Source organism: Oncorhynchus tshawytscha, linkage group LG05 (assembly GCF_018296145.1).
Source record: "Oncorhynchus tshawytscha isolate Ot180627B linkage group LG05, Otsh_v2.0, whole genome shotgun sequence".
Lineage (NCBI taxonomy): Eukaryota > Metazoa > Chordata > Actinopteri > Salmoniformes > Salmonidae > Oncorhynchus > Oncorhynchus tshawytscha.
Genome location: NC_056433.1, coordinates 19,193,337 through 19,218,421, shown reverse-complemented (window position 1 = coordinate 19,218,421; position 25,085 = coordinate 19,193,337). Strand labels below are relative to the sequence as shown.

At 41.6% G+C, this 25,085-nt stretch overlaps 1 protein-coding gene across 7 annotated transcripts in view; it reads right to left on the bottom strand.

Annotated features, from left to right (window-relative positions):
- Positions 1-20,327, bottom strand: part of LOC112250087 (TGF-beta-activated kinase 1 and MAP3K7-binding protein 2) — a 66,240-nt gene extending 45,913 nt beyond the window's left edge. For 3 of the 7 annotated variants that reach the window (XM_024419941.2, XM_024419942.2, XM_042321615.1), the window contains exon 1: positions 20,007-20,327. The gene's annotated coding sequence lies outside the window, so the exon portion shown is untranslated. The remainder of the gene's footprint in view (positions 1-20,006) is intronic. The other 4 variants (XM_024419946.2, XM_024419947.2, XM_024419943.2 and 1 more) reach the window with 2 other exon arrangements.
- Positions 20,328-25,085: the final 4,758 nt, after the last annotated feature.

The following is a 25,085-nucleotide window of genomic DNA, read 5'->3' as shown; positions in this document are numbered from 1 at the left end:
CTTGACACAATCCTGTCTCGGAGCTCTGACATGCATTGTCAACTGTGGGACCTGAGTTCAATTTCAAGTCTCCTAGTAAAGGGTCTAAATACTTATGTAAATAAGATATTTCTGTTGTTTATTTTTAATATATTTGCAAACATTTCTAAAAACCTGTTTTCACTTTGTCTTTTTGGCTATTGTGTGTAGATTGATGAAAAACCTTTTTCATTTAAATCAATTTTAAAATAAGGCTGTAACATAACAAAATGTGGAAAAAGGGAAGGCGTCTGAATTCTTTTCGGATGCACTGTAGATACATTTTCAACCATTTTCCATCTTAAAAATGTAGCATAAGTAAAGGCGTTGATTTCTGGATAAACAGATAGAAAAGAGGTCTTAGAAAACATCTACCAGAAAAAGTTTGAAAAGGTATCAGAAATAGCCTACATCAAAACACAATAATATTGACGTTAAAGAACCCTGCCAACTAATATCAATAATTGTTTACCTTTGTAAGTTTAAGAAACATTGACTTGTGCCTTGTAATTCCATTACCAAAAACCCACATACCTTCAAATTAAGTTATAGTGATTTTACTGATATACCTTTTGTTTATGTAATTATTAAGTGATTAAAACTCATAATTCCATTACCAAATTTGTAACGGAATTCCCAAAACATCTGTCACGGAATTACTGCAACTGAATTGGCTACAACGGGAAATCATAATAGTCACAAACCATGGTTGGGTCACCTGCTACTGTCCTCCGTTCCACTGGCATACTGTTATGTTCAGCTCACAACAGTTTTCTTTGTTTTTCTGTTGTCTGATGGTCAAACCAATAGTGTAAAAACAGTCAGAGTCTGGACAACCCCTCCCTCTCTCTCTTTCCCTGCCTCTCTCTCTCTCACTCTCCCAGCTCTCACTGACACCTACCCAAAAGCCCCCTCTCTTTCCATGTACTGTAACCAGCATCTTCACCCACTGAGCACTGACCGACACCGGACGTCCATGGACGTTGAAAAGTAGTTGACCTTTGGTCAGTCCACCCTGGCCTTGATGTCCACAGGCGGACCGGACTGGATCAAATCTGAACTTATCATAGATGTTTGGATAGCACAGTACAGTACAATACAGTACAGTGAGTAGAACACAGTACAATACAGTAAAGAAAAGTATAGTACAGTAGAGTACTGCTGTACTCTACTGTACTACTGTACTCTGCTGTACTCTACTCTATTGTACTGCACTGTGCTCTGCTGTGATGTTCAAACTTGTGAAACATGAGCAGAATGACATTCATATCCATGATTATGCATTTCTGTGTATTACAGATCAGGGACCCATGATATAATTCGTTACCGAGTACAAATCCACTTCACGTACTGTAGTTCAATAACGAAAATAGATTTTTCAAACTCAAGGTTCCAAGTCATAGTTGAGAACCAATTCTTTCTGCAGAGCTTTTGGAAAACCCAGAGGGAGATTCTACCATAATTCTGTTACCAAAGTATGCATTTGCACAGTTCTTCCACTAAATTGTTGTAAATTGTTGTATTTGTATTGTTGAAAGTAGTCCTTGCACATAGAGTTGTATGGTTTGTTAACATTTTAAATCAATAGTTTTTCTTTGGCATACAGTTCAAAGTGGAAAAAACTGAGTCAAAGTGTAATTCCGTTACTATGGAATTGCCCCTTAGGAAATACACTTATGGCGTGTCATCACGCTCCTTAGAGCAGCACATAGCCAGCAGGTTATTTATTAGTGTACCATCTCTCCCTGTGGCTTTGGTCCATTCTATCACCTTCCTCTACCACACTGGGGTGTAAAATATGCCCTCTCACACTGAGAGAGAAGCCCTCTGTGAAGCCTGTGGATCTCTCCAGTTTATATTACAGTGTATCGCGGCAGGCAGGACAGACCTCCATGTGCTCCGCTAAGGAGAAAACCCTCCGCCGGAAATGCTTTCTGCAGCTGCTAGGAGTATTATTCCCCACCTTGAGGCCAACCAAAAGACAAATGGCAGCCAAGTCACATGACTCGTCCGCCGCAGGATGCCATTGGTAGAAAGACACTCTATTCCAGCCCTCTCTAAACATTCTAGCCATTCTTCTCACACTGAGTGACTGTATTCACCCCACCACTGTAAATGAGTTGGGATGTAACCTGGTAGCTAGCTACTGTAGTCATGACTATTGATACATTGAAAACAGGCCAGTCATGACTGACAGGAATGCTTATCTATGATTAACTATATAACAATAAGTCATCTCTGTTGACAGTATGAACTTATGCCATAAGTGGCTCCGCTCCCCCAGGTGTACTATAACACTGCGTCCATGAAGTCTGATCAAAGGGACCTCAGTGATCACGGATGCCGCGTGGATGTTTTTAAAATCATGAAATGTGAATTTGTCAGCCTCTTTCCCCACCACACCCACCAGGACAGGCTGTGTTGCGTGTGAAGGGGTATGGACTGGAAGCTCTACTGAGTGGCTCTTCTGGTGCCCACAGAGGACGGGAGGGACAGTGCCGGCTCTGCCCAGAATGGCACTGACAGGTGTGCCTGAGAGGGTGCCAGCGGCGGCCAGGCCTGATCCGCAGCGCAGACAGCAGCCAAACTACACACAGCACCATGACCCAGGGTCCATGGCAGTACATTCCTCTGAGGAATAACCCAGCAGAGCCACAGCCACGCTGTTATGACATCTTCAACCTGGAGCAGGGACGGGGTATTGAGGGGTGGGCCTGTGAGGTCAGAGGACAAGGAAAAAAGTAGTGAGGGGGTGTAGAGGGGGTGGTAGGGTTAGGTACCCCCTTCCCCCAGCTCTGCTGCCCCCCTCTCTATTCGCCAGCTTCAAATCAAGAGAAGTTTCCATGGATCAGCGACAAGGAACAAGGAAACGACCAAAACAAAAGGAGGCTCAGGGCAGCTTGGAAAAAGGACACTCTCACGTAATAAGAGCACTGTGGCCCGCTTCCACCTTTACAAGCCTGCACTCAGCATGATCCTCTCTAAACTAACTCTGTGGGCACTTCGGGAAACATTTTTTTCCCTCAGCATTGAACAAAAAGTAATTCTGATCAAAAACCAAGGGGGTGGGCAGAGGTTCCACAATCCACAAGCTTTACTTTTGTGTATGTTTGCAGTGCTGTTGTGAAATTTGTGCGTTGGAAAAAATATTGTCTCCAAGCTCAATGGCTTGTTTTCTTCCTCGGAGCTCAGGAGGTTGCATTCAAGATTCAAGAGTTGCAAAACATCGCCAAATGTAATTTAATAGACCGCTACTATTTCAGGAATTACAGAGAGAGATAGACCCACACAACAGACAGTTGCCCTTGGCAAAGCCATACTAAACCACAACAAACAAAAGCGTTTCAACTGTGTGGACTTCACTGTCCACCACACCCTGACAAAATGTTTTGAGAGCGGGAGAGAGAGCGCTCCGGGGGAGGAGAGAGAGAGAAAGAGAGAGACTCAGAGAGAGAGAGAGAGTGAGATGGCAATGGAGGGTGAGAGCCTGAGGCCCACACTGTGCTGATAGGGCTGTAGGACACCAGATCAAAGCCCTTTCACAGCATTAGTGAGTAAAAACCTGAAAGAGAAGACAATAGATGAAAGACAATCAGCAAACTGTGAGAGCAATGATGAAGGACAGAGTAGCCCTAGTCGTCTCTGCACGGCAGTAAAAACAGCACAGAATAACACAACTGGAACAGAACAGTCTCTCTGTCTACAGCCTGGGGAGGTCTACATGGACACGGGACAGTAATCTGCCCATAGGATAAGCAAAGTGAGTGGTGATAAGGCAACTGACTGTCTTGTGATATCTAGACCTCTCGAAACAAGCAACAGGCAGGTCAACACAATATGCTGACTCACTACGTGAACACAGAAATGTCCCTCTTGTATTGTAGCACGAAGCAAAAAATAGGGTAAACATAACTATTAAGTCCACTTCCATCTTTGAATTAAAAAATAAAAACAACATTTTCAGCTATTTAATGTTTCAACCTATTAATCTGGTTGTTTTATCATAACAGTTTTAATTCTAAGAATCAGGTGTTTTATTATTACGTTATTGCCCGTTGTGTCAGTTCCCACTTGTGGTCAATATCAACCCTCAGATAAACACATTTTTCTGATATATTTATTCCCGTCTAAGATAAGTTATCATACTTTATGTAAAATTCAGATAAGAATGTACTGATATATGCACATGATAGCATATTTCATGGGCATTAATGACTACTTCTTGCCAATTGAAAATATGGGTTTTTCCCGATAGCAGTCGTGCCTGCATGTCACAGTCACACAGGAGCAAAATAACTTGATGAACTACAACAAGACAATAGATTTCAGGCATTTACAGCATACATTTTCAAATGCATTTAGTCTTATTTTACTGTTAAATTAACCTTGCATTGTCATACATAGATTACATTGTTGTATATTGTACATGTATCTCGGGTGAGCTTAGGGGGTACAGTAGCAAAAAAAGTCCCTCTATGCAGAATGTAAATGGTAATAGATAAATATTGTTCAATACTAATTTTGCATAATATTGTAGTCTACAGTGTGGATATGTATACCCCAAACCATCGGTTTCCAAATATTGATTTTGCTATCTTTTTCACCATAAATCACTGTTGTTCCAATTAAGTTCAGTATGCTCCTATTAAGCCAATTTTGCACTGAAACCCATGGGGATAGTGTGTTGATATCCCTAATATTCAATGATCATGCATAAATCGTTTGTTTTTGGTTCAGATTTAAGTTGTTTAAAATCACACAAAAACTACAGTTATGCATATTATGCATCTAGCCATACGCCTTTCCCAAGATTAGAAACAATTAGAAACCTCTGTACTCTCTCCAAGACGTTTGGAATGGACAGGTAGTTGTTGATGCAGAGAGAGAAGAATAAGACCAGGGTTGAGGGATAAAGGACCTACAAGTGGTGGACAAAAATGCTAGGGACATGAAGATGACTGTTGGGCGATTACTCATGCACTTTTGGGTGGGGGCATTGTCATATTGTTGTCCATCATTCATCCAGGTTATCCCATTTGTTGGTCCACCACCTGTACCTTTGTAATACACAGTAGAGAGGGAGATTTGAAACAGTCTTCAGATAGGCTTTAGGAAGACAAGTCAAACTAATTAACAAGAAAAGCAGTACAGCAAATGTGAATCCGCTTTCATATAATTACTTGACACTTGTGTGTGTTATGGTCTTTGTTGCATGGCCGGCGTGGGTGAAGGTTATTTTTTAAATATATTTACTTAGCAAGCAATAACACACCTGAGTTAACTAATCATGTCTCGATTGAAGTCAATGATTAGTTCATTAGCTAAATCAGGTGTGTACTGGTAGGCAAGAACAAAAGCCTAAGTCCACTGTTATGAGTGCTAATTTCATAATGAAAAGTAATTATGCGTTTATTTTAATAACTTTAGGGGAGATTAATATTATATAAATCAACATAAGAAATGTCCATATGTAAGTTTTGAACATTTGGAAATGTATTTAAATAGATGATCTAAAAGTGGGATTATTTGGAACAACCATGGGTTTAAAGGGTACATTCAGTAGGTACCAAATTAAGCCCAGTCCAGACTTTTCACATATTTTATCAAATCTTTTTATGTTTTATAAAAAACAATTGTAAGTAAAGTCATAAAACTTCACATCATAAATGAATATTTCATTTTATCTGGACTTTTCTTAAATAAATTAGGGCAGTATATGTTAGAAATGTCTAAGCTTAGATTTTGGTAGGCTTAATAGGTAGACTTACCCTACTTGTTTCTAACACAATGTTTCTTATAAACTCAATAGTGAATCAGGAAGGCAAAAACATGTAGTTAGTAATGTATTATTGCAGCTTCTCATTTCAATGTCAAATCGCAGTGCAAAGGGAAACAACAATGCCTTTACTTTCCATTTTCACTCGTTTCCACAGTTTCGCTTTCTTCCTGGGGGTTTGGATGGCCGCCTGTACTAATTTAACGGAGAAAAATATTATTCAATCACAGCTAATGTCCCGTCTGAGAAACAGTAGGTGCTAGTGGTGCAGGCCTACATGGAGAAGGTGTGTGTGTGTGTGTGTGTGTGTATTTTGTACATTAATTTATTAAGAATCCCCATTAGCTGATCCCAATTTGCAGCTACTCTACCTGGGGTCCAGCAACATTAAGGCAGTTATATACAATTAAAAACATTACATTTCATAACACTTTTCACAACACATCAAGTGTGTTCCCTCAGGCCTCCCAAGTGGCGCAGTGGTCTAAGGCACTGCATCGCAGTGCTAGTTGTGCCACTAGAGATTCTGGGTTTGAGTCCAGGCTCTGTCGCAGCTGGCCGCGACCGGGAGACCCATGGGGCGGCACGCAATCGGCCCAGAGTCATCCGGGTTATGGGAGGGTTTGGCTGGCAGGGATGTCCTTGTCCCATCGCGCACTAGGGCGTAGTGCATGCTGACACGGTCGCTAGGTGTACGGTGTTTCCTCCGACACATTGGTGCGGCTGGCTTCCGGGTTAAGTGGGCATTGTCTGTACGGGAGTTGCAGCGATGAGACAAGACTGTAACTACCAATTGGATACCATTAAAAAATTAAAGCGTGTTCCCTCAGGCGACTATTCACGTATGTGACTCATTTCAGGAAACTAGTAGTATGTCGCGGGTCACTACTTCACAAGAGAGCCATTTGAACGTAAACTTTTTTCGAAAAATCTAAAATGCGTTTTTGGGCAGAAATGCCTTCTGGAACATGTGAACTTTCATGTGCCTTAATAACAAACGTGTAGCCACCTGTAAATACTAGGGATGCACGATATACCGGTGAAGACATCAGAATCGGCCGATATTAGCTAAAAATGCCAACATCGGCCCGCTGTCTAGTTTAACGCCGATGTGCAAAACCGATGTCAAAGCTGACATGACGTAATGACGCCGCATAAAATGTTGCGCTACACGTGCAACACAGCATTCCTAACCTAGCCCACAATGTCTGCTGTGTGGATCAAGCAGTCAACAAGTCGAGCAGTCATTTAAAAGAGTAAGAACATCCATTTATACCAAGATAATGGAATTCATTGCCCTTGACAATCAACCGTTCTCTGTCATGGGTGACGTTGGCTTTCGCCGACTGGTCGAGCACCGGTACACACTACCAAGTGCGATATTTTTCAGATGTTGCCCTACCGGAGTTTATTTTTGCAACAAAAATGTTTACCTTTATTTAACTAGGCAAGTCAGTTAACTTCTCTGGCCAAAAGCCAGGGAAAATGCAGAGCGCCAAACTCAAATAAATTACTATAAAAATCTAACTTTCATTAAATCACACATGCAAGATAGCAAATTAAAGCTACACTTGTTGTGAATCCAGCCGACATGTCAATATGTCCCATGAACATCACAAATGGTCCTTTTGTTCAATTAATGCCGTCGACATATATCCAAAATGTAAATTTATTTGGCGCGTTTGATCCAGAAAAACATGGGTTCCAACTTGCTCAACGTGACTACAAAATATCTCAAAAATGACCTGTAAACTTTGCCAAAACATTTCAAACTTCTTTTGTAATACAACTTTAGGTATAATCAATCAAATTTAAGACGGGATGATCTGTGTTCAATACAGGAAGAAAACAAACTGAAGCTAGCTTTCTGGTCACGCTACTCTATCTAACAGTAAACTTCAAGTGACCCTCGTTCAAGATGGCGGTACTTCTTCATTGCACAAAGGAATAACCTCAACCAATTTCTAAAGACTGTTGACATCCAGTGGAAGCGATAGGAACTGCAAGAAGGTCCCTTAGAAATCTGGATTCCCAATGAAAACCCATTGAAAAGAGAGTGACCTCAAAAAAAGAAAAATCTGAATGGTTTGTCCTGGGGGTTTCGCCTGCTAAATAAGTTCTGTTATACTCACAGACATGATTCAAACAGTTTTAGAAACTTCAGAGTGTTTTCTATCCAAATCTACTTAATAATATTAGAGGTCAACCGATTATGATTTTTCAACGCCGATACCGATAACAATTATTGGAGGACCAAAAAAGCCGATATCGATTAATCGGACGATTTTTTTACATTTATTTGTAATAATGACAATTACAACAATACTGAATGAACACTTATTTTAAATAATGAAACATGTTCAATTTGGTTTAAATAATGCAAAAACAAAGTGTTGGAGAAGAAAGTAAAAGTGCAATATGTGCTTTGTAAGAAAGCTAACGTTTCAGTTCATTGCTCAGAACATGAGAACATATGAAAGCTGCTGGTTCCTTTTAACATGAGTCTTCAATATTCCTAGGTATGATGTTTTAGGTTGTAGTTATTATAGGAATTATAGGACTATTTCCCTCTATACCATTTGTATTTCATTAACCTTTGACTATTGGATGTTCTTATAGGCACTTTAGTATTGCCAGTGTAACAGTATAGCTTACGTCCCTCTCCTCGCTCCTCCCTGGGCTCGAACCAGCAACACAACGACAACAGCCACCATCGAAGCAGCGTTAAACATGCAGAGCAATGGGAACCACTACTAGAAGGATCAGAGCGAGTGACGTTTGAAACGCTATTAGCGCGCGTTAACTAGCTAGCCATTTAACTTCGGTTACACCAGCCTCATCTTTGGGTTCACTTAGAGGTTTGGGGTCACTTAGAAATGTCATTGTTTTTTAAAGAAAAATAAAGAAAATTGTCCATTAAAATAACATCAAATTGCAGATTTTTTATGGAATATCTACATAGGCGTATAGAGGCCCATTTATCAGCAACCATCACTCCTGTGTTCCAATGGCACGTTGTGTTAGCTAATCCACGTTTATCATTTTAAAAGGCTAATTGATCATTAGAAAACCCTTTTGCAATTATGTTAGCACAGCTGAAAACTATTGTCTTGATTCAAGAAAAAATAAAACTGGCCTTCTTTAGACTAGTTGAGTATCTGGAGCATCAGCATTTGTGGGTTAGATTACAGGCTCAAAATGGCCAGAAAAAAATACTTTCTTCTGAAACTTGTCAGTCTATTCTTGTTCTGAGAAATGAAGGCTATTCCATGTGAGAAATTGCCAAGAAACTGAAGATCCCTTACAACTCTGTGCACTACTCCCTTCACAGAACAGCACAAACTGGCTCCAAACAGAATAGAAAGAGGAGTGGGAGGCCCTGGTGCACAACTGAGCAAGAGGGCAAGTAAATTAGTGTCTAGTTTGAGAAACAGATGCCTCACAAGTCCTCAACTGGCAGCTTCATTAAATAGTACCCGATAAACACCAGTCTCAACGTCAACAGTGACTCCAGGATGCTGGCGTTCTAGGCAGAGTTCCTCTGTCCAGTATCTGTGTTCTTTTGCCCATCTTAATCTTTTCTTTTTATTGGCCAGTCTGAGATATGGCTTTTTCTTTGCAACTCTGCCTAGAAGGCCAGCATCCCGGAGTCGTCTCTTCACTGTTGACGTTGAGACTGGTGTTTATCGGGTACTATTTAATGAAGCTGCCAGTTGAGGACTTGTGAGGCATCTGTTCATTCCTGTGCTGTTTGTAACTACCCTGGTAGGTTGACTGGTAACCTGAACCAGATTGCAGGCACTGGTTACAGTTTGAAACGTTTTCTTGAGTGGGCAGCTTGACTTACTTCTCTGTTGATATCACATACATTATCAAGCATTTCACACATGTTTTCCAGATACTGACTGTTAGCACTTGGTGGTCTATAGCAGCTTCCCACTAGAATGGGCTTTAGGTGAGGCAGATGAACCTGTAGCATATTACTTCAACAGTATTTAACATGAGGTCCTCTCTAAGCTTTACAGGAATGTGGTTCTGAATATAAACAGCAACACCTCCACCTTTGGCATTTCTGTATTTTCTGTAGATGTTATAACCATGCATTGCTACCACTGTATCATCAAATGTATTAACTAAATCAGAGATTGTCAGAATATGAATGTCATCTGTTACTGGCAAATTATTGTGTGTGTGTACACACAAATTGGGGGCGGCTCCCACCCAGAAACGTGTGCAGTCAGCTGCCTGCAGAGGAAGCCATCACCAGTGTCCACGATCAGGTGCTAGCTACATTCCTCTAAACCATTCACTGTCACATCAGATAGATAGACAAGTCCCCCAGCACCAGCATATCTATCTTGGCTCAATTCCCCTCAAGGCTTTCCTGGCCTCCTCTCCTCTAAATAAATACAAGCTCAATGCCCTAATTCCACTGAATCCACCACTGCCATGTTGTCTTGTGTGGCTTCGGGTGGCATTGTGGGGCCTCAGGGCTGCCTGAGAGCACAGCAGAGCATATCACAGAGTAGTGAGGGAGGGACAACAGTAGAGGCACCACCTCACAACCCCTTACTGGTGCAGGATGAGAGACTCCACTCAAGACTGACCCAATATTACACACCTGGGGGAGACTCGGGAGAGAACGGGGTTCACAGTGTCCTTGAGCTGCAAGGAGGAGGAATGGAATTGATTGTACAGACTGACTGCTGCTAGTATGATAAACTGGCACCACAATTCATGAAAAACAAATATCTTTCAATTTATGAGGACAAGCAAGCTATCAGTTAGCATCGTCAATGCTGCTATTATTTCTTTGGCATTCCTTCTGCATTGACAATGGAGTGTCTTATTCAGTGTAAATCAATATGAAGAGGAGGATGAGGTGACAGTTGGCTAGCGTGAGAGTTGAGGTGGTTATCACAACTGTCCTTGACAAGAGGAAGTGTTTGTATGTCACACACACATATCCTGCCAGTGTCTGGCTGCAGTCTCCTTAATCCCATGGTGTGCAATGTTATGGTCACTGCTGCTCTGTCTTCCTGTGTGTGCAACCTGTCATTCAAACTGTTTGAAAGAAGATGACAACAGAATGACGACAGATACAGCATATATCATAGCCCCCCTTTTCTCCAAAACCCACTGGACTATTCCAAGTCCATTGACCTACTGCTTGCTCATAAATGAAAACTGGAAAGTCATTGCTTAAGGGGCAATTCTGCCACGTTCAACCTCATATTCATTCTCTCCGGCACCATACCAGTGTCTACATATGTGAAAACAGCATATTTCTATGATCTGTGGTTAAAACGACAGAAACGGTGATATTCAAAACCTGCAATGAGTTTTTAGCCAGAGGGAGGGTATTTTCTTACTCCCCATGTCACCACGAATCTTACAGTGCGTGAAAATCACAGTTTTTTAAATGTTTTAACTTTTGATGATGTAATTGGGTAGAACTTTTTAACTTTACACATCTTTCTACAAAAAGCAGAAATATCCCCTTGTCACATACACTATATACACAAAAGTATCTGGACACCCCTTCAAATTAGTGGATTTGGCTATTTCAGCCACACCTGTAGCTGACAGGTGTATAAAATCGAGCAGACAGCCATGCAATCTCCATAGACAAACATTGGCAGTAGAAGAGCTCAATGACTTTCAACGTGGCACTGTTCTAACAAGTCAGTCCGTCAAATTTCTGCCCTGCTAGAGCTGCCCTGGTCAACTGTATGTGCTGTTATTGTGAAGTGAAAACATCTAGGAGCAATAACGGCTCAGCCGCGAAGTGGTAGGCTGAGTGCTCAAGCACGTAGTGTGTAAAAATCGTCTGTCCTCAATTGCAACATTCACTACTGAGTTCCAAACTGCCTCTGGAAGCAACATCAGTACAATAACTCTTCGTCGGGAGCTTCATGAAATGGGTTTCCATGGCCAAGCAGCCGCACACAAGTCTAAGATCACCATGCGCAATGCCAAGCGTCGGCTGGAGTGGTGTAAAGCAAGCCGCCATTGGACTTTGGAGCAGTGTAAACGGGTTCTCTGGGGTGATCAATCACCCTTCAGCATCTGGCAGTCCGACGGACGAATCTGGGTTTAGCCGATGCCAGGAAAATGATACCTGTCCCAATGCATAGTGCCATCTGTAAAGTTTGGTGCAGGAGGAATACTGGTCTGGGACTGTTTTTCATGGTTTGGGCTAGGGCTGGGCGATATGGCCAAAGTATTACATCACGGTATTAAAAAAATTTTAAAATAGCATGATCAACTGTATCAAAAGCCTTGATGAGATCAATAAAAAGTGAGACTGTTGTTTTTTGTCGATTGATACATTGATAAAATAGAGTTAGTATATAAAAACACTTTTAGCTGTTCACTCACAAGGGGTTCAAGTATTTTCAACAGGGGTGACAGCTTTGATATTGTCCTATAATTATTTAAAAGAGTTGGATCTCCCCCTTTTAAAAGTGGTGGAAGAAATACTGATTTCCAGATCTTTGGAATTCCATTACATTCCAGGGTTAGATTGAACAGATATGTAAGTGGTTCAGCTATGAAATCAGCTGCCAGATTTAAAAATCAGGGAACAAAAAGATCAGGACCTGCAGGCTTTCTCTGATCTAAGGATTTCAGGGCATTATGTACCTCCTGCACTGAGAATGGCAAAAAGCTAAAAGTTTGACCAGCTCTCGCTGGTTCATCCACACAGGGTTGTACAGAGACAGAGGACACTGAATCAAACAGCCTACCAGATGATACAAAGTGCTCATTGAAACAATTCAGCATTTCAGTTTTGTCATTTACAGCAACAAAGTCCTTCAATACAGATGAAGGTAATTCATTAACATTACTGTTTCCAGACATAAACGTAATAGCCTTCCAAAACATTCTAGCGTCATTCAGGTTAACAAAGGTAAATGATTTCTGAGTAGTGGCAACACATACATTCTAAGTGATTTCAATTAGTTTTTCTCTATTTTGATTTTTCTATACTGTTCAATTCAACTTCAACCCCAAAATATGTCATAATGTTCATACATTTCTGCATTTGAGATCATTTCCTCACTGCAATGTAGGGCTGCACGATACCCTATCACATGTTGCAATTTGACTTGCGATTTACAGCAAAACACTTAACTTTTGGAATCATGGGAATAGAATGTCTGTTCTAATTATATAGTTATAATATGATAGTGGGCACTTTAATACAGTGTTGTTTGACATGACAACGAATCAAAATGCCAGGGAGGACTTATTGTGACAGGGTAGGAACTAATGTGTTGATAGATTATAGGGTCCCCTAGGAAACACCTTTGGCCTCATTGAACGTTTTCTCTTAGCTACTTCATGTAGCTAACATATTCTTGCTTTGCGTTTACCTCTTTAATTTAGAAGACACTGTTGAACAAACAACATGCTGATTTAGGTCTACACCATTACTGGTATTATCAGGCTGTATAGCTAATTACGCTTGCTCTTACTCAGTACATTTATTAGCTGGCTAGCTAGCGATTAGCATTAGCGGCTAACAATCAGAGGCTAACAAGATTTAGGAACAACTTGCTAAGAAAATACAAACTAGCTGTTTGCAGATGTATGAAACACAAACGAATAATGTGATTATAGAACGCTAGTAGATTTATAATAAGAAGCCAAGTGAAAACGGCATCAAAGTCATCAACAGTGCTGCATATGCTGAATTGACCATGCAGACTGAACGCAAGTGTCTCGTGGTTGAGGAACATCAAATGCGCTCCTTGAGTGACAGGGGACGCGGCTAGGTCTGTGTGGAAAGCGGAGAGAGACGACTCAAGTAGCGAAGTAAACTATAAAAATGGACATTACACTCTGCATATCACATTTAACAAACCAAACATTCAAATACCATTATAGAGTGTAAAGTAAAAACCCAAACCGGTCCATGCATCAATACCGGTATATATATTTTTATTTTTTTATATATATTTTTAAAAACGGTATACCGCCCAACCCTAGTTCGGGCTAGGCCCCTTAGTTTCAGTGAAGAGAAATCTTAACAATACAATGACATGCTACAAGATTCTGTGCTTTGTGGCAACAGTTTGAGGAATGCCCTTTCCTGTTTCAGCATAACAATGCCCCGTGCACAAAGCGAGGTCCATACAGAAATGGTTTGTCAAGATCGGTGTGGAAGAACTTGACTGGCCTGCACAGAGCCCTGATCTCAACCCCATCGAATACTTTTGGGATGAATTGAAATGCTGACTGCGAGCCAGGCCTAATCGCCCAACATCAGTGCCCGACCTCACTAATGCTGTTGTGGTAGAATGGAAGCAAGTCCCCGTAGCAATGTTCCGGACATCTAGGAAAGCCTTCCCAGATGAGTGGAGGCTGCTGATGCAGCAAAGGGGGGATCAACTCCATATTAATGCCCATGATTTTAAAATGATGTCCACAGGTGTCCACATACTTTTGGTCATGTAGTGTATGTATGTGCTGGAGATAATGAAAATGAAGTTGAAAAGTGGTGGAATTGCCCTTTAAGTGCACAATACAGCATTTCTCTAACAATGCTAAATAAACATGTCTCGAGACTTGTGCTCCTGTCTTTCCAAACATCCCTTTTTAACACACGAGTCTGTTCTGTTTTTAATTACTTTAAATGCTACATCCAAAGAAACCCAGCTGAGGCACTCTCCTATATTTCTTTAATTGATGGTTGTGCTACTATCCTATTTCATAGCAGAGTTCCTCCTGGGTTGTGTCCCAAATTGCACCATATACCATATATAGGGCCCATAGGGCTTTGGTCAAAAGTAGTACACTATGTAGATAATAGGGTGCCATTTGGGATGTAAATGCAGCAAGGGAAAGGAACATTGAAAAACACTTAATTAGCAGAAAAAGCATGCTCTCTAATTATTCTTCTGTTTTCTATGCTGATTAAGTGCTTGTGTTTGCTGAGGAGGGCTATTTTAGGAACATTGGTTCCACTGACTGAACTATTTACAAGTTTGTCAAAGAGTGCTTCCCAAATGACACCCTATTCCCTATATAGTGCACTACTTTTAAAAGAGTGCACTATATAGGGGACAGGGTGCCATTTGGAACGCGCCCAAAGACATTCAGCAGAACTAGACTATCTATAAAAAACATATGGTTCCCAAGTGGATACAGTACCTACTATAGGAAAGTTCTGGTTTGAATACGACATGTTACATTAGGGGCTCAGCCGACAGAATACAAACTGAAGGGAGCGCGTGCTGATTTCAGTTGAGACCAAACTAGGCTAATTTGAAAAAGAGAAGATGCATTGATTTGAGTAATGGGACTGATTTTAGGGGAAAACATACTGTCGTGATTTAAGGAGGAGAATGCAGACTGATTTAAGTAGTGGAAAATAGTACCCAAGGTCAAGCAGGGGGGCAGAGCGCACAGACTCGCTATAGGATGTGGTGCACACTTCTCCCATTTCCTGAGGCAACAGATACTAAAAAGGCAGCTATACTATAATAACACCTTTGACTGCACACACAGCATGTTGAGCACCCAGAGGCATGAAAACAGAACCAACAAAGTGTAACTGAATCTCTCACAGCATTTACAAAGGCAAAGTGGTTGGGGGGGGGTGGCAGTACAATGGTTAATTGTGTTTTCACCTGATCATGGTATAGTTTATACATTTTCTAGGCTTGAGAGGTTGTCTGATCTACGCGATAAACCACAACCAAGGTTACTTCCTCCCTGTCAGTGAGCAAAAAGTGAATACCTCTCACTTCTTTCAAAACAGCTGACTACAGCATGTGCAGTAACAGGCAAATAGCACATCCTTTATGCACCAAAAGACATCCACAGAGAGGTTGAGCAAGTTCACTCACATAAACACATCAACAATTCTTGAGACATAAGCCTAAACCTAAAGTTTCAACTATAACTAGTCCTTAAAGGTCAAATCATCACTTTAATACTTAGGAATTTTTGGTCCTATTCAATAATTAATGTGAATGCGGAGAGAGGAAAACAAACCAAAAGGTAATAAACAATTGCATTGCCTGAGTCAGAGATAAATATGTGATGTTCACATCAAACAGATCCTAGAACTGGCAGAATATAACTTTTTTTAGTGTAATGTTTACTGTTTTTTATTTTTGTAATCACTTTTGTTTATTATTTATCTCACTTGTTTTTGGAATGTAAACATATGTTTCCGATGCAAATAAAGCCCCTTAAATTAAAATTGAATTGAGTGAGAGCCAGAGGCCCTGTGCTCCTGTCAACACCATATTCCCTACATAGTGCACTACTTTTGACCAGAGCCCTACATTTGACCAGAGCCATTTGGGACACATCCTGAGACACTGTGGTCCTGTCAGTGTGCTCTGGTAGAACAGCCTGGAGACATCATGGTTGTGCTCAGTCACATAAAAGGAGCTGGCCCATTACTACTGATGACTGAGACCTTTCTTCTTCAATTCAAGCAAATGAAGGAGAGCAAAAAAATTATGCTCTGTGATTGTTTTGATTTTGCTAAAATCAGAGAGCTAACTAGATTAGCTGCTTTAAATGACACAGTTGTTAAGAACTATTTATTCTGCCACTGTGAGGATTGTTCTGTCATAACCGTGTGTTACTCCCCAATTTCACAACTTAGTTATAAACCACATTTCTTAAAGATTCACTCTTTAGCAATGTCCTTCTTTTATCAAGTAAAATGTGTAAAAGTGTGGTGGTTCTACTGTTTTGGTTTATGTCATGTTACAATGTTGTGTTTACTGTTTTTTGTAAGTAAAAAATAAACTCTAACCACACTTCGCCTCAAGTGATTGGAATCCGTTGAACTGAGCGATTACTTGCAGCGGACCCTGCAAAATCTAACACACTGGTATTCCAACAATGTGTCAAATAGCCTTATCAACGTGTAATGATTCAGTAATGCAAAGTGCCTCTTTCAACTATGCTCTAATGGTGGTGGAGTCAGTCCACGTAACCTTTGCAGTGTCATACTCAGTAGATGCATGCAATTTAACCACTGAACTGGAAAGTCCACCATGTGAAATGGGAGGATTCCATTTGAAGCTAAGGAGTTAGAGAGCTGCTTTACCAGGGGGAGGGGGGTTCAACTGAGTCTCTCTTCCTGACAGCCAGGCAGCCACACACAGGCCAGGGTGGGGGAGGGTTAAAGCCAGAGGCTCTGTCTCTCTCTTCCTGAGACAGACTGCTGCACTTGGCATAATGTGATGTATCCTTATAGTGTACTTACTACGTACTGCTCTCATAGAGATAAGGCAACATGACTATAACAAGCAATATGAAACCAATCAATAAAACGTTAGTGTCCACCTGGTAGGGTAATTGTGATGCAACATTTTACCAGAACACTCCAACTACTTCACGGTGTAGCTATTACTGTAAAACTATGAACAGGACAGAAAAATGCTCTGGTGGCAAAATCAACCAAATCCAGTGTCTGACAGATAGGAAGGTAAGCCAGCATGACTTCCTAGGTTAAATTTCCTCTGTACTGTTGATCCAAACAACTAGCACTTGTACTCAAGCCAGAATACTCATATAATTATCCCTCCCCCTGCCTAGTCAAAAAAACAGCCCCTCTCTGACTGGGAAGGGGTTGTTGTGCAAATGATAAACCTCAAAACCAGTCTTTCAGGAGAGAGGATTCCAGTCTTGGCAATAATGAACCATAACATTTTGAAACACCATGCCATTAGCCTTAAAGATACAACAGCAACAGGAACTGACTATTAGTCCATGAAATAAAAAAGCACACGATGCATTTTCTTAGTTTTTCAGCTTTGGTTGACTAACATCTATCTACCTTGTCCAATGTGTGTTTGCAAACGGCACATTTGGAAACTAAGCAGGGAGACATTACTTTGACCGTGAGCTTGCTAACAACATCAAACAACTTCATTCTTATTCACTAACTCAACACTGTATATAAATGTTTAGCCTAATCTCCCTTCATTCACACTCACAAAACACCAAGTCATTGAAGAAATACTGTGCTCCCCTCACTGCACTTTCAAAATAATTGAAAAACTGAATGTACAACTTTATTATCTCTGATGAAGACCTACACAGAACATCCATCCACTCCAGTCATCGTCTTGTTCGAACTTGTGATTTATCTGTGGATTAGCGCTTATCAGAGTAAAACGTGAGACTATCACCCCCAATGAGTGGCAAATCAGCAGGCCTTTCTCAGCGAGCGACATATATTTGCCCAGCTACAGGCACACATGGTTTCAGTTAGGGGTCTGCACCTATAAACAGTTGGCCATGGCAGCTTATTGGTCAGGAAGTTCAATGTTGACTGCAAGTCAAGACAGGCACAAGCTGCTAATGAATAATACTCTACCCAAACCACTATCAGCAACACCAACACAACCATTGGAGACCAATAGAGAAGAGATTCTAGAAAGCCTAGTAGTAATTTAAATGGACCGCACTAGACCCTTTACAGCCAGGCTATTGACAAATCACTGTTAAATATTTTAACTTTGTAGCAAAAGGAATACCACAAAGGAACATTCAGGCATTTACTTTAATTACATGGAATATCAGGAATACCACCCAATTATTTGGAAGAGAGTTAAATCAAGAGAGCTGAATTAATAGCCTATATGGACAAAAATAGGGCAAGATAACAAGATGGTCCTTGTGTGCAGTGACAACTACTATGCATGGAGATAGTATAAGTGTTGTGTATCCATAAAGTTAGCGTGGTTGAAGGCTGAGCTTCATATTCCAATGATTGATTTGCCCTAAATATTCAAAAACAAAAGCCTTACAAGGGGAATATTGTTTAATTCCAAGTGAGCAACAACAATCTGTGGTTAAAACAGTTACTGGCTGACATGTAGCCTATAAAGGCCAGGGCACATGATAAAGTATTCATTATTTTGAAAGACACTATGAGCAAAGTGTGCACAAATAGCGAAATAGGCTACATTAAACCATTGCAAACAAGGCCTGAACCATGTATGTCTTTGTAGATAACAAACTATAATTAAGGTAAGATAGTAAATATATTATTATTGTAATGTGTCAAACCCACCTCCCATACATGCTCCCCTGCACCTATCCATATGAAAGCTGTCAAACCTCTCATCTGAAATACTCCTGAAGGGACATTTCAATACATGGGTCAAATCTGCTCAGATGATCAAACTAAGTGATTACATTCATTTTAACTAAGAAATATATCTGTATCACATAAGTGAGTGAAGAAACAATTATAAAATGATAAAGAATAACATATAGCCTAATTGAGAGAATGTGCAAACATATTTCATATAAGTTACATAGAAGGGAAGGAGAAAGTACATGGCAGGCTACTGTTACTGCGTTTGACACCTCGAGGTAATTCGATTCGTGCACCAATACAATTCATTACATATAGTCTACAGGAGACTTTCGATTAGCCTACTTATTACATTGGGCCTGTGCTATGCCATTCGGAACTCCTAATATGTCTCTAGGCAATATTTGGGGAGGCCCATCAATGCAGCCGAAAGGATAGACAGGCCATCATATAATTGTAAAGCAATGTTTTACACTTTTAGATGCTGGCAACAACTGCAGCTAACGTGTTACATTTAGGAAGCATCAAACGTCCGGGTAAATTACCAGACCAACTATCGCTACTAGCGAGCTACTATGTTAGCTACGTTACCGAGCTAACTAACTTTTTGAAAACTATTTCCAAAAAATAAATCTAACTTATTTGAAGTCACAACACTTGATATAATCATATTGGCATTATAACGGCCGTGTTACAATTTAGTTGTGCACTCGGAACACCATGGCTGACGAAGAAGTTCTGCAAGAACTCTCAATGGAAAAATGTAGCTACTATAGTGTAGCCTTTATATGCTACAAAACATGCACGTCAGCTTTAAAATGAGCAGACTATAAATGCAAGGTTTACAGCTAAATTTGATTACAAATGTGTAATAACATATGCATGCTGGACACAACAAATCGCACATAGCTAAACGAAATAGCTCACCAGATGCAGTCAAAAACTTTTTCACACCTGAAAAGCCGACAACAGAAAGTTTGTTCTTCGTTTTCTACTTACCAGAGGGATGTGCTCGCACATACATTTCAAACATGTTAGTAGCGAGTTGTTAGACCGAATTTCCATTTACAGTAACTCAACTACAACTTCAACCACTTCTGGTTCTGGGCCTATTCTGAAGCATTCGCTTACCGTCTCCGCCGCCGCTCCCCGGGCCACCTTCAACACCCGAAACTCAACCACCGAATCTCCCACAGGGCCGTGGTGCTGAAAGAAAAGCGGCGAGGTGGACTTCGTAGACGGAGTTTCTACGGTACCCAGGCCTTTGTTTTGACCCGAGTGGGGGGTTACTACAGCCCCCGATGTTTCAGAGACACGGGAATTATTTTGACAGCTCTTCTTCTTTACCCCCTCTACTCCCCCTTAATTTCTCGTTTCTTACTTCCAACAGATACGAATCAAAATACTTGTCACAGAATATGGCGGCTGCACAAACGAGCGCCTATCGCGAGACTTTAATTTTTCCTCCTAGGGGAAAGTTATGCTAGGAGAGAGGAAGTATGATTGCTAAATCCTCTGTAGAAGCAGAGACAGAGAATGAACAGTTTGTGGTAATATTATTGGAATGGAAACTATCAACAGACGTGTGGGAGGAACACAGGTGGGGGTTAGGTCTGTGTCACTCTGAGTCTCATGGAACAACAGAGAAAATTAGGTCACAATAGTTATGTGCTGCTAGAGTAAAAATACTGTAAATTGGTAAGTACACACCCACAATGATATCTCACCCATAATAACAATAATACACACCCATAATATCTCAAAAAAGGTATCCAACAGACAAAACAGATTGTAAGTGATTTTGTAAACAAAAAATGATGTCCAGAATAACACCTTTTTAAAAAAATTGCTTGTTTCAGCTGGTGGTCAGCTGTAAGCAGGTCCTCCCCTCAGAGGACAGCTATACTAAAGCTGGGAGCCAGTGGGAGGTTATAATGGTCATGTGGGTAGTCACTGTGTGTTTTTGACCCCCAAAGAGAGGAGTTCCGGGGGAGGCTAGAGCTACAAAAGAGCAAGGAAAAAAACAAATCTAGCACTGTGTTCTGCGAAGGGTTCACTTCAGTGGTTATTGATCTAGTACTAAATAACTCTTATGGACATAAACATCTTGCTTTACTGTAAGTCTGTAGGTATTTCTATACTTATTGACCCCCACCCCATTTATATAAAAACATGCATTTTAGTAATTTAGCAGATGTTCTTATCCAGAGCGACTTACAAGGGCAATTAGGGTTATGTGCCTTGCTCAAGTGAACATCGGCAAATACTCAGGGATTCAAACAGGCAACCTTTCGGTTACTGGCCCAATCACCAAGCCACCAGCCGCCATTCCTCATCAGGCTTACCCTCGTGACATGATTTTATGTAGTGAGAGCATTCACACATCAAAGATGGAACAAAACTATTCAGTGTTAACATAAATTTAATGACATGCCAAACTCTCCCATAATTGAACTGGGAAGTGGAAGTGGGGATTTAACATTCCGGGTACCTGTCATGGTTAATGAGGACATATGGGAGTGAGGAGGAGGTCAATAGGGCTGTGTGGCATATTAGGGTTCACTTTGGGCAATCAAGTGTTTAGGGGGCATCATTCACACATTGGGCTGACTGCATTGCAATCAGCGACTGCCAACTAACTGATCTACAAATCACATTGCATCATAAATAACTACTCATTATTATTTGTAGATCAGTCTGTCAGTCATAATTTACTCACGATTCATCACCGATTTCATGCTCTGGAACACAGCCCCTCACTCCTTCAGAGAAGAACATGAAGAAGATGAGAAGATCTTTATTTGATCAATCTTTTGTTCCTGATCATTTTCTGCACAGCAGGAAATTCAAATCTGTGGTGTACTCAAGGTTTAAAAAGGCTTCTAAAGTTTGCAATTTCCACTTTTTTACATCCAACTTGATTTGCATCAACCCCTACTGTCACGGATCTCTCCGGAACTTTCATTATGCACAACTGGCCTCTATTCCCACTGATTGTATTTGTATATATGTGCCCTTTGTTCACCATGATGCTGTCGATTATTGTTAGAATGTCCGTTGGTTCGTGTGAGTACCTGTGCTGTGTGTTTTGGCTTTCGTGCCATTGTGGATTGCGCAGATGATTACTTGTCTCGTCCCATGTGTTAATCATTGTGCGTTTGTGTTATTTATTCGAGGTACTCCTCGTTCTTTTGTTTGGGTTTCAACCCTGTGTTTTGTATAGTGTATGTTTGGTCTTCGTCCCCGTGCCTTTACATGGCACGCCATAATTTGGGTGTAATAAAAAAAACTATTACACATTCCTGCGCCTGTCTCCCGAATCATTCATACCAGCGTGACAGAATAATCGACCATTAAGGGAGACAGCGGGAATGGCCCGACCGACGACGCTTGACTGCTCCGTCTGGCGCCACCGCAACTTCAGCAGCTGCAATTGGCCCGTCCGACGACGACGCAACTTCGGCAGCTGCAATTGGCCCGTCCGACGACGACGCAACTTCGGCAGCTGCAACTGGCCCGTCCGACGACGACGCAACTTCGGCAGCTGCAACTGGCCCGTCCGACGACGACGCAACTTCGGCAGCTGCAACTGGCCCGTCCAACCGATGACGCAACTTCGGCAGCTGCATCGGGTCCTGATTGACCCTGATTGATTCCTGTACTCGTCCGCCAGCGCAGGTGTCGTCCCCCTGCTGGTCGAGAGGGGGGGGGGGGTACTGTCACGGATCTCTCCGGAAGTGTGTCATTACGCACACCTGGTCCCCATTTCCCTGATTGTAATTGTATAAATGTGCCCTTTGGTTCACCATTGGGCTGTCTATTATTGTTACAATGTCCATTGGTCGTGTGAGTACCTGTGCTGTGTTGTTTTGACTTTCGTGCCACTTGTATTGTGCAGATGATTACGGGTCTCGCCCCAATGTATTTATTCGAGGTACTCCTGTCTCTTTTGTTTTGTATTACATGTTTGTTTGGTCTTCGTCCCTATGCCTTTACATGGCATGTTGTAATTTGGGTAAATAAAAAGTCCTATTACGCATTCCTGCACTTGTCTCCCGATCCCTTTATACCAACATGACACCTACAAAAAATGTCCATTAATTATAATCCACATAATAATTCACATTTCCTGTTAAGATCCTACATCTGTATGACAGGACTGGGGTCACATCTATAAATCATCATAGACTGTGTCACTAGACTGTGTCACCCTCCTCTCCTCCCAGTAGATTGTAAACACATCTATACAGGATAGGTCCTCCTGGGTGAAACTACTGTTTCCACTTTCTGGGTGCTCTATGTGCTGTTCTGTGTAAATTTAGTCTGCCCTCAGTGTTAAATTGTATGGTTGAATGTGTCTGTGAGGACATCATAAACAGGTGTCCCATTTAATTTTTTTACAACTGAATTGATGTGGACCGAGTCTATTGCTCTGTTGCATTAACCCACACATGGGGTAAGTGGGAAAACAGACGCTTGCTGAATCCTCTCGTGAAAAAGGACGGCACATTTGTTCTTCAGTGGACTGGGTGGAAACATATGGCGTCTCGTGTGTCTGCGTAATGCAGTGACTCACACACACTCACTCAGTCTTACACGGCACAGGCGCACACACACACACACACACACACACACACACACACTGTGGCCCCTGTTATCTGCACAGACCATGACCTCCTGACTCTGGGGTCTGAGCGAGTGGAGCCAACTGAGCTGAAAGCCCTGAAGCACAGACAAAATCCTCCCTCTCAGCCCTTTCACAGAGTATTCATTTCTGTTAACAATGGCTGATACACACATCTCTAAGTCCTCACCCCCCATGTGTATGTCAAAGGGGAGGAGCAGTCCGTGAGTCAGCAAAAGATTATAAAAAATACTTTAAAAAATGTGGGAACGTTTTAAAATGTCTTTACCAGTTTAAGCAGTGACTTTGTCTCATTCTGTAAGTGCCATGCGTGGGATGCAGGTGGACACTGTACACTGCATTGGCAACTCCCAGTCAAAGACCCAGAGGGAAGGGAGTGGCCCTGGCTGTCTTCCCTGGCTGTCGCCCTGCCTCGCGTCACAGTGAAGAATGTGTCACAGAATGTTATAAGAAGCTTTACACTGTTACCAATCACTCCCTTCTCATGCACATGCTGTACTGGTCTGGAGCACACAGATTATCACAGTGACAACTTGATAGGGGGGCAGGAGGGGAAAAGTGCAACTCATGCAAAAAAAGACTGTTTCTGTCTCCAAAAAAATACTTTCTGTCCAAAAAAAAAGCCACACCACTACATGTGGTGGTGCTATGTGCCGTGTCGTGCTTCTTGGGAAATTAAGTTGGCCACCCACATTCCTGGCATGGAAAGAGGTCCTTTTCTCACGGTCTGAGGACAGCCTGTCACGGGTCAACAGTGGAGATTTAGCTTGCAGCGGCAGCGGGTCTCCACTCATTGTTCCGCTCCAAGCAAACTTTAGGCATCCAATGTGCCAATCCAGTGTCCACTGACCTTGCAGCAGGTATAGTTGCTCTCCTACTAACAAGTGTGAAACAAGGCTTGATGAAGAGTGTGCTTAGGGGACGGAGGGCATGTGGGTTGTGTGTGTGTCTTAAGGGGAGGCGAAGGGGGAGGTGGGGACAGGAATGTTACCCGGTCCTCTTCAGTGATCATCAACACGAGGGGGTGTAGGACGGAACATTCTAAGCACAGAGAAACTGACACCCTTGTAGCTTGCTCAGAATTCTCCCTTAAGAGTTTTACAGAGCACGAACAGTACTTATAGGTATAGGGAGAATTTGCACTCCATATCAGTTTTCAGTATCTAACCAAGCAATAATACAGTATGCTTAGTAAGTGCCTGATGTTGTTATAACAATGTAATAAGATATCACCAAATATCACCAGACCAGCAAAAATTCCATCCCCAACTACAACATTTTCAGACAAGATAGAACGGCCAAAGGGGGCGGTGTTGCAATCTACTGCAAAGATAGCCTGCAGAGTTCTGTCCTACTTTCCAGGTCTGTACCCAAACAATTTGAACTTCTACTTTTAAAAATCCACCTCTCTAAAAACAAATCTCTCACCATTGCCGCCTGCTATAGACCACCCTCTGCCCCCAGCTGTGCTCTGGACACCATATGTGAACTGATTGCCCCCCATCTATCTTCAGAGCTCGTGCTGCTAGGCGACCTAAACTGGAACATGCTTAACACCCCAGCCA